This window comes from Lampetra fluviatilis, unplaced genomic scaffold (genome assembly GCF_964198595.1).
Source record: "Lampetra fluviatilis unplaced genomic scaffold, kcLamFluv1.1 SCAFFOLD_783, whole genome shotgun sequence".
Lineage (NCBI taxonomy): Eukaryota > Metazoa > Chordata > Hyperoartia > Petromyzontiformes > Petromyzontidae > Lampetra > Lampetra fluviatilis.
This window is the reverse complement of record NW_027621304.1, coordinates 2,714-12,500: the sequence shown is the minus strand read 5'-3', so window position 1 is coordinate 12,500 and position 9,787 is coordinate 2,714. Positions and strand designations below refer to the sequence as shown.

The window sequence follows — 9,787 nt, the reverse complement described above, 5'->3', positions numbered from 1 at the left end:
CTCGCTCACTCTCTCGCTCACTCTCTCGCTCACTCACCCACTCTCTCGCCCTCTCACTCGCTCTCTCGCTCGCTCACTCTCTCACTCACTCTGAGAGAGAGGGGGATGAGAGAGAGAGGGATGAGAGGGGGATGAGAGAGAGGGATGAGAGAGAGGGGGATGAGAGGGGGATGAGAGAGGGGGGGATGAGAGGGGGATGAGAGAGGGGGGAGAGGGAGGGGAGAGGGAGGGGAGTCTCGCTCTGTCGCACTCTCTCTCTCTCTCACTCTGTTTATTTTACTCATGAATTTAGACCCCGTCTCTATTGATCTCTCCCCCCCCCTCCCTCCCCCCTCTCTCCCCCCACTCTCCCCCAATTGTCTCCCCCCCCACTCCCCCCACTCTTCCCCCCCCCCACTTCTCCCCCCTCTCTCTCCCCCAATTGTCTCCCCCCCCACTCCCCCCACTCTTCCCCCCCCCCCACTTTTCCCCCCTCTCTCTCCCCCAATTGTCTCCCACCTCTGGCTCCCCCCCTCTCCCCACTCTCCCCCCAACTCTCACCACTCTCTCTATTCTCTCCCCCCACTCTCCCCCCACTCTTCCCCCCCCCCCCCCCCACTTCTCCCCCCTCTCTCTCCCGCAATTGTCTCCCACCTCTGGCTCCCCCCCTCTCCCCACTCTCCCCCCACTCTCACCACTCTCTCTATTCTCTCCCCCCACTCTCCCCCCACTCTTCCCCCCCCCCACTTCTCCCCCCTCTCTCTCCCCCAATTGTCTCCCACCTCTGGCTCCCCCCTCTCCCCACTCTCCCCCCACTCTCACCACTCTCTCTATTCTCTCCCCCCACTCTCCCCCCACTCTCCCCCCACTCTTCCCCCCCCCCCCACTTCTCCCCCCTCTCTCTCCGGCAATTGTCTCCCACCTCTGGCTCCCCCCCCTCTCCCCACTCTCCCCACTCTCCCCACTCTCCCCACTCTCACCACTCTCTCTATTCTCTCCCCCCACTCTCCCCCCACTCTCTCCCCCACTCTCACCACTCTCTCTATTCTCTCCCCCCACTCTCCCCCCACTCTCCCCCCACTCTTCCCCCCCCCCCCACTTCTCCCCCCTCTCTCTCCCGCAATTGTCTCCCACCTCTGGCTCCCCCCCTCTCCCCACTCTCCCCCCACTCTCACCACTCTCTCTATTCTCTCCCCCCACTCTCCCCCCACTCTCCCCCCACTCTTCCCCCCCCACTTCTCCCCCCTCTCTCTCCCGCAATTGTCTCCCACCTCTGGCTCCCCCCCCTCTCCCCACTCTCCCCACTCTCCCCACTCTCACCACTCTCTCTATTCTCTCCCCCCACACTCCCCCCACTCTCTCCCCCCACTCTCTCCCCCCACTCTCTCCCCCCACTCTCTCCCCTCTCTCCCCCCCCCCTCTCCCCCTCCCCCCTCTCCCTCTCCCCACTATCTCCCCACTCTCTCCACTCTCCCCCCCCCTCTCCTCCCTCTCCCCACTCTCTCCCCCCACTCTCTCCCCACTCTCCCCCCACTCTCCCCCCACTCTCCCCCCACTCACCCCCCACTCTCTCCCCACTCTCTCCCCACTCTCTCCCCACTTCCCCCCACACTCTCCCCCCTCCCTCTCCCCCCACTCTCCCCCCACTTTCCCCCCACTCTCCCCCCCACTCTCCCCACTTTCTCCCCACTCTCTCCACTCTCCCCCTCCCTCTCCCCCCACTCTCCCCCCACTTTCCCCCAATTGTCTCCCCCCCCACTCCCCCCACTCTCCCCCCACTCTCCCCCCACTCTCCCCCCTCCCTCTCCCCCCACTCTCCCCCCCACTCTCCCCCCCACTCTCCCCCCTCCCCTCCCCCCACTCTCCCCCCCACTCTCTCCCCACTCTCTCCCCCCTCTCTCCCCCCACTCTCTCCCCACTCTCTCCCCCCTCTCTCCCCCCACTCTCCCCCACTCTCTCTCCCCACTCTCTCCCCCTCTCTCCCCCCTCTCTCCCCCCACTCTCTCCCCACTCTCTCCCCCCTCTCTCCCCCCACTCTCTCCCCACTCTCTCCCCCCCTCTCCCCCCACTCTCTCCCCACTCTCCCCACTCTCCCCCACTCTCTCCCCACTCTCTCCCCCCTCTCCCCCCACTCTCTCCCCACTCTCTCCCCCCTCTCTCTCCCCACTCTCTCCCCACTCTCCCCACTCTCTCTCCACTCTCCCCACTCTCCCCCCACTCTCCCCCCCACTCTCCCCACTCTCTCTCCACTCTCCCCACTCTCCCCCCACTCTCCCCCCACTCTCACCACTCTCTCTCCACTCTCCCCCACTCTCCTCCCACTCTCCCCCCACTCTCCCCACTCTCTCTCCACTCTCCCCACTCTCCCCCCCACTCTCCCCCCACTCTCTCCCCACTCTCACCACTCTCTCTATTCTCTCCCCCCACTCTCCCCCCACTCTCCCCCCACTCTTCCCCCCCCCCCCCACTTCTCCCCCCTCTCTCTCCCGCAATTGTCTCCCACCTCTGGCTCCCCCCCTCTCCCCACTCTCCCCACTCTCCCCCCCACTCTCCCCCCACTCTCCCCCCACTCTCACCACTCTCTCTATTCTCTCCCCCCCACTCTCCCCACTCTCTCCCCACTCTCTCCCCCCACTCTCCCCCCCGACACTCCCCCCACTCTCACCACTCTCTCCCCCCCACTCTCTCCCCACTCTCCCCCCACTCTCACCACTCTCTCCCCCCACTCTCCCTCCACTCTCTCCCCACTCTCCCCCCACTCTCACCACTCTCTCTATTCTCTCCCCCCACTCTCTCCCCCCTCTACCCCCCCCCCCCTCTCTCCCCCCCCCCTCTCCCCCCCCCTCTTCTCCCTCTCCCCACTATCTCCCCACTCTCTCCCCCACACTCTCCCCCTCCCTCTCCCCCCACTCTCCCCCCACTCTCTCCCCTCCCTCTCCCCCCACTCTCTCCCCACTCTCATCCCCCCTCTTCCCCTCCCTCTTCTCCCTCTCCCCACTCTCTCCCCACTCTCTCCACTCTCCCCCCTCCCTCTCCCCCCACTCTCTCCCCACTCTCTCCCCTCCCTCTCCCCCCTCCCTCTCCCCCCACTCTCTCCCCTCCCTCTCCCCCCACTCTCCCCCCACTCTCCCCACTCTCTCCCCACTCTCTCCACTCTCCCCCCTCCCCTCTCCCCCCCACTCTCTCCCCACTCTCTCCCCCCTCTCCCCCCCCCCTCTTCTCCCTCTCCCCACTCTCTCCCCACTCTCTCCACTCTCCCCCCTCCCTCTCCCCCCACTCTCCCCCCACTCTCTCCCCTCCCTCTCCCCCCACTCTCTCCCCACTCTCCCCACTCTCACCACTCTCTCTATTCTCTCCCCCCACTCTCTCCCCACTCTCTCCCCCCTCTACCCCCCCCCCCTCTCCCCCCCCCCTCTCCCCCCCCCTCTTCTCCCTCTCCCCACTATCTCCCCACTCTCTCCACTCTCCCCCCCCCTCTCCCCCCCCCCCTCTTCTCCCTCTCCCCACTATCTCCCCACTCTCTCCACTCTCCCCCCTCCCTCTCCCCCCCACTCTCCCCCCCACTCTCTCCCCACTCTCTCCCCCCTCTCCCCCCCCCTCTTCTCCCTCTCCCCACTATCTCCCCCACTCTCTCCACTCTCCCCCCCCCTCTCCCCCCACTCTCTCCCCACTCTCTCCCCTCCCTCTCCCCCCACTCTCTCCCCACTCTCCCCACTCTCACCACTCTCTCTATTCTCTCCCCCCACTCTCTCCCCACTCTCTCCCCCCTCTACCCCCCCCCTCTCCCCCCCCCCCTCTCCCCCCCCTCTTCTCCCTCTCCCCACTATCTCCCCACTCTCTCCACTCTCCCCCCCCCCTCTCCCCCCCCCTCTTCTCCCTCTCCCCACTATCTCCCCACTCTCTCCACTCTCCCCCCTCCCTCTCCCCCCACTCTCCCCCCCACTCTCTCCCCTCCCTCTCCCCCCCACTCTCTCCCCACTCTCTCCCCCCTCTCCCCCCCCCTCTTCTCCCTCTCCCCACTATCTCCCCACTCTCTCCACTCTCCCCCCCCCTCTCCCCCCCCCTCTTCTCCCTCTCCCCACTATCTCCCCACTCTCTCCACTCTCCCCCCTCCCTCTCCCCCCACTCTCCCCCACTCTCTCCCCTCCCTCTCCCCCCACTCTCTCCCCACTCTCTCCCCCCTCTCCCCCCCCCCTCTTCTCCCTCTCCCCACTATCTCCCCACTCTCTCCACTCTCCCCCCCCCTCTCCCCCCCCTCTTCTCCCTCTCCCCACTATCTCCCCACTCTCTCCACTCTCCCCCCTCCCTCTCCCCCCACTCTCTCCCCCCACTCTCTCCCCTCCCTCTCCCCCCACTCTCTCCCCACTCTCTCCCCCCCTCTTCCCCTCCCTCTTCTCCCTCTCCCCACTCTCTCCCCACTCTCTCCACTCTCTCCCCTCCCTCTCCCCCCACTCTCCCCCCACTCTTCCCCCCCCCCCCCCACTTCTCCCCCCTCTCTCTCCCGCAATTGTCTCCCACCTCTGGCTCCCCCCCTCTCCCCCCCCCCCTCTCCCCCCCCTCTTCTCCCTCTCCCCACTATCTCCCCACTCTCTCCCCCCACTCTCCCCCCACTCTCCCCCCACTCTCTCTCCCCACTCTCCCCCCACTCTCCCCCCACTCTCTCCCCACTCTCCCCACTCTCTCCACTCTCCCCCCCCTCTCCCCCCCCCTCTTCTCCCTCTCCCCACTATCTCCCCACTCTCTCCCCCCACTCTCCCCCCACTCTCCCCCCACTCTCTCTCCCCACTCTCCCCCCACTCTCCCCCCACTCTCTCCCCACTCTCCCCACTCTCTCTCCACTCTCTCCACTCTCCCCCCTCCCTCTCCCCCCACTCTCCCCCCACTCTCCCCCCACTCTCTCCCCACCTCTCTCCCCACTCTCTCCCCACTTTCCCCCCACTCTCCCCCCCTCCCTCTCCCCCACTCTCCCCCCACTTTCCCCCCACTCTCCCCCCACTCTCCCCACTCTCTCCCCACTCTCTCCACTCTCCCCCCTCCCTCTCCCCCCACTCTCCCCCCACTCTCCCCCCACTCTCCCCCCACTCTCCCCCCACTCTCCCCCCACTCTCTCTCCCCACTCTCCCCCCACTCTCTCCCCACTCTCCCCACTCTCTCTCCACTCTCTCCACTCTCCCCCCTGCCTCTCCCCCCACTCTCTCCCCACTCTCTCCCCACTTCCCCCCACTCTCCCCCCTCCCTCTCCCCCCACTCTCCCCCCACTTTCCCCCCACTCTCCCCCCACTCTCCCCACTCTCTCCCCACTCTCTCCACTCTCCCCCCTCCCTCTCCCCCCACTCTCCCCCACTTTCCCCCCACTCTCCTCCCACTCTCCCTCCACTCTCCCCCCACTCTCCCCGCTCCCTCTCCCCCCACTCTCCCCCCACTTTCCCCCCACTCTCCCCCCACTCTCCCCCCACTTCCCCCCCCCCACTCTCCCCACTCTCTCCCCCCTCCCTCCCCCCACTCTCCCCCCACTCTCCCCCCACTCTCCCCCCCCCACTCTCTCCACCTCTCCTCCCACTCTCTCCCCCCACTCTCCCCCCACTCTCTCTCCCCACTCTCCCCCCACTCTCTCCCCACTCTCCCCCCACTCTCTCTCCCCACTCTCCCCCCACTCTCCCCCCCCCCTCTCTCCCCACTCTGCCTACTCTCTCTCCACTCTCTCCACTCTCCCCCCACTCTCTCCCCCCACTCTCCCCCCACTCTCCCCCCACTCTCTCCCCACTCTCTCCCCACTTTCCCCCCACTCTCCCCCCTCCCTCTCCCCCCACTTTCCCCCCACTCTCCCCCCACTCTCCCCACTCTCTCCCCACTCTCTCCACTCTCCCCCCTCCCTCTCCCCCCACTCTCCCCCCACTCTCCCCCCTCCCTCTCCCCCCACTCTCCCCCCACTTTCCCCCCACTCTCCCCCCACTCTCCCCCCTCCCTCCCCCCACTCTCCCCCCACTCTCCCCCCACTCTCCCCCCACTCTCTCCCCCCTCCCTCTCCCCCCACTCTCCCCCCACTCTCCCCCCTCTCTCCACTCTCTCCTCCCACTCTCCCCCCACTCTCCCCCCTCCCTCTCCCCCCACTCTCCCCCCACTTTCCCCCCACTTTCCCCCCCACTCTCCCCCCACTCTCCCCACTCTCTCCCCACTGTCCCCACTCTCTCTCCACTCTCTCCACTCTCCCCCCTTCCTCTCCCCCCACCTCTCCCCCCACTTTCCCCCCCACTCTCCCTCCACTCTCCCCCCACTCTCCCCCCCTCCCTCTCCCCCCACTTTCCCCCCACTTTCCCCCCACTCTCCCCCCACTCTCCCCCCTCCCTCCCCCCACTCTCCCCCCACTCTCCCCCCACTCTCCCCCCACTCTCCCCCCTCCCTCTCCCCCCACTCTCCCCCCACTTTCCCCCCACTCTCTCCTCCCACTCTCTCCCCACTCTCCCCCCACTCTCCCCCCCTCCCCCCACTCTCCCCCCACTCTCCCCCCTCCCTCTCCCCCCACTCTCCCCCCACTTTCCCCCCACTCTCCCCCCACTCTCCCCCCTCCCTCCCCCCACTCTCCCCCCACTCTCCCCCCACTCTCCCCCCTCTCTCCACTCTCTCCTCCCACTCTCTCCTCCCACTCTCCCCCCACTCTCCCCCCTCCCCCCACTCTCCCCCCACTCTCCCCCACTCTCTCCTCCCACTCTCTCCCCACTCTCCCCCCACTCTCCCCCCTCCCCCCACTCTCCCCCCACTCTCCCCCACTCTCTCCTCCCACTATCCCCCCACTCTCCCCCCACTCTCCCCCCACTCTCCCCCCTCCCTCCCCCCACTCTCCCCCCACTCTCCCCCCACTCTCCCCCCACTCTCCCCCCACTCTCCCCCCTCTCTCCACTCTCTCCTCCCACTCTCTCCTCCCACTCTCTCCCCACTCTCCCCCCACTCTCCCCCCTCCCCCCACTCTCCCCCCACTCTCCCCCACTCTCTCCTCCCACTCTCTCCCCACTCTCCCCCCACTCTCCCCCCTCCCCCCACTCTCCCCCCACTCTCCCCCACTCTCTCCTCCCACTCTCTCCCCACTCTCCCTCCACTCTCCCCCCTCCCCCCACTCTCCCCCCACTCTCCCCCACTCTCTCCTCCCACTCTCCCCCCACTCTCCCCCCACTCTCCCCCCACTCTCCCCCCTCCCTCCCCCCACTCTCCCCCCACTCTCCCCCCACTCTCCCCCCACTCTCCCCCCACTCTCCCCCCTCTCTCCACTCTCTCCTCCCACTCTCTCCTCCCACTCTCTCCCCACTCTCCCCCCACTCTCCCCCCTCCCCCACTCTCCCCCCACTCTCCCCCACTCTCTCCTCCCACTCTCTCCCCACTCTCCCCCCACTCTCCCCCCTCCCCCCACTCTCCCCCCACTCTCCCCCCTCCCTCTCCCCCCACTCTCCCCCACACTCTCCCCCCACTCTCCCCCCTCCCCCCACTCTCCCCCCACTCTCCCCCCTCCCTCTCCCCCCACTCTCCCCCCACTTTCCCCCCACTCTCCCCCCACTCTCCCCCCTCCCTCCCCCCACTCTTCCCCCACTCTCCCCCCACTCTCCCCCCACTCTCCCCCCACTCTCCCCCCTCTCTCCACTCTCTCCCCCACTCTTTCCTCCCACTCTCTCCCCACTCTCTCCCCACTCTCCCCCCTCCCCCCACTCTCCCCCCACTCTCCCCCACTCTCTCCTCCCACTCTCTCCCCACTCTCCCCCCACTCTCCCCCCTCCCCCCTCCCCCCACTCTCCCCCCACTCTCCCCCACTCTCTCCTCCCACTCTCTCCCCACTCTCCCCCCACTCTCCCCCCTCCCCCCACTTTCCCCCCACTTTCCCCCCACTCTCCCCCACTCTCTCCTCCCACTCTCCCCCCACTCTCCCCCCACTCTCCCCCCTCCCTCCCCCCACTCTCCCCCCACTCTCCCCCCACTCTCCCCCCACTCTCCCCCCACTCTCCCCCCTCTCTCCACTCTCTCCTCCCACTCTCTCCTCCCACTCTCTCCCCACTCTCCCCCCACTCTCCCCCCTCCTTCCACTCTCCCCCCACTCTCCCCCACTCTCTCCTCCCACTCTCTCCCCACTCTCCCCCCACTCTCCCCCCTCCCCCCACTCTCCCCCCACTCTCCCCCACTCTCTCCTCCCACTCTCTCCCCACTCTCCCCCCACTCTCCCCCCTCCCCCCACTCTCCCCCCACTTTCCCCCACTTTCTCCTCCCACTCTCCCCCCACTCTCCCCCCACTCTCCCCCCACTCTCCCCCCACTCTCCCCCCTCCCTCCCCCCACTCTCCCCCCACTCTCCCCCCACTCTCCCCCCACTCTCCCCCCTCTCTCCACTCTCTCCTCCCACTCTCTCCTCCCACTCTCTCCCCACTCTCCCCCCACTCTCCCCCCTCCCCCCACTCTCCCCCCACTCTCCCCCACTCTCTCCTCCCACTCTCTCCCCACTCTCCCCCCACTCTCCCCCCTCCCCCCACTCTCCCCCCACTCTCCTCCCACTCTCTCCCCACTCTCTCCCCACTCTCTCCCCACTCTCCCCCCTCCCTCTCCCCCCACTCTCCCCCCACTCTCCCCCCACTCTCTCCCCACTCTCTCCCCACTCTCTCCCCCCTCTCTCTCTTTCTCACCATTAACAATTTTTCTCTCTTTTCTCTCCACAGAGACCACCACGGTGATGAGAGATGGTGAGTTAGTGGGTGGGTGGGTGGGTGAGTGGGTGGGTGGGTGGGTGGGTGGGTGGGTGGGTGGGTGAGTGGGTGGGTGGGTGGGTGGGTGGGTGAGTGGGTGGGTGGGTGGGTGGGTGGGTGAGTGGGTGGGTGGGTGAGTTGGTGGGTGGGTGGGTGGGTGAGTGGGTGAGTGGGTGGGTGGGTGGGTGGGTGGGTGAGTGGGTAGGTGGGTGGGTGGGTGGGTGGGTGGGTGGGTGGGTGAGTGGGTGGGTGGGTGGGTGGGTGAGTGGGTGGGTGAGTGGGTGGGTGGGTGGGTGGGTGAGTGGGTGGGTGGGTGGGTGAGTGGGTGAGTGAGTTGGTGGGTGGGTGAGTGGGTGGGTGGGTGAGTGGGTGGGTGGGTGGGTGGGTGAGTGGGTGAGTGAGATAGTGGGTGGGTGGGTGGGTGGGTGGGTGAGTGGGTGGGTGGGTGGGTGAGTGGGTGGGTGGGTGGGTGAGTGGGTGGGTGGGTGGGTGAGTGGGTGGGTGGGTGAGTGAGTGGGTGGGTGGGTGGGTGGGTGAGTGGGTGAGTGGGTGGGTGGGTGAGTGGGTGGGTGGGTGGGTGAGTGGGTGGGTGAGTTAGTGGGTGGGTGGGTGAGTGGGTGGGTGGGTGGGTGGGTGGGTGAGTGGGTGGGTGGGTGGGTGAGTGGGTAGGTGGGTGAGTGGGTGGGTGGGTGGGTGAGTGGGTGGGTGAGTTGGTGGGTGAGTGAGTTGGTGGGTGGGTGAGTGGGTGGGTGGGTGAGTGGGTGGGTGGGTGGGTGGGTGAGTGGGTGAGTGAGATAGTGGGTGGGTGGGTGGGTGAGTGGGTGGGTGGGTGAGTGGGTGGGTGGGTGAGTGGGTGGGTGGGTGAGTGAGTGGGTGGGTGGGTGGGTGAGTGGGTGGGTGAGTGGGTGGGTGAGTTAGTGGGTGGGTGGGTGGGTGAGTTAGTGGGTGGGTGGGTGAGTGGGTGGGTGGGTGGGTGGGTGGGTGAGTGGGTGGGTGGGTGAGTGGGTAGGTGGGTGAGTGGGTGGGTGGGTGGGTGAGTGGGTGGGTGGGTGGGTGAGTGGGTGGGTGGGTGGGTGAGTGGGTGGGTGGGTG

General features: G+C 68.1%; 1 long non-coding RNA gene across 1 annotated transcript in view; it reads left to right on the top strand.

Moving 5' to 3' along the window:
* Window positions 1-8,692, top strand: part of LOC144955060 (uncharacterized) — a 17,451-nt gene extending 8,759 nt beyond the window's left edge. The window contains exon 3 of the long non-coding RNA XR_013641485.1: window positions 8,669-8,692. This is a non-coding gene — a long non-coding RNA (uncharacterized LOC144955060). The remainder of the gene's footprint in view (window positions 1-8,668) is intronic.
* The last annotated feature ends 1,095 nt before the right edge of the window (window positions 8,693-9,787 follow it).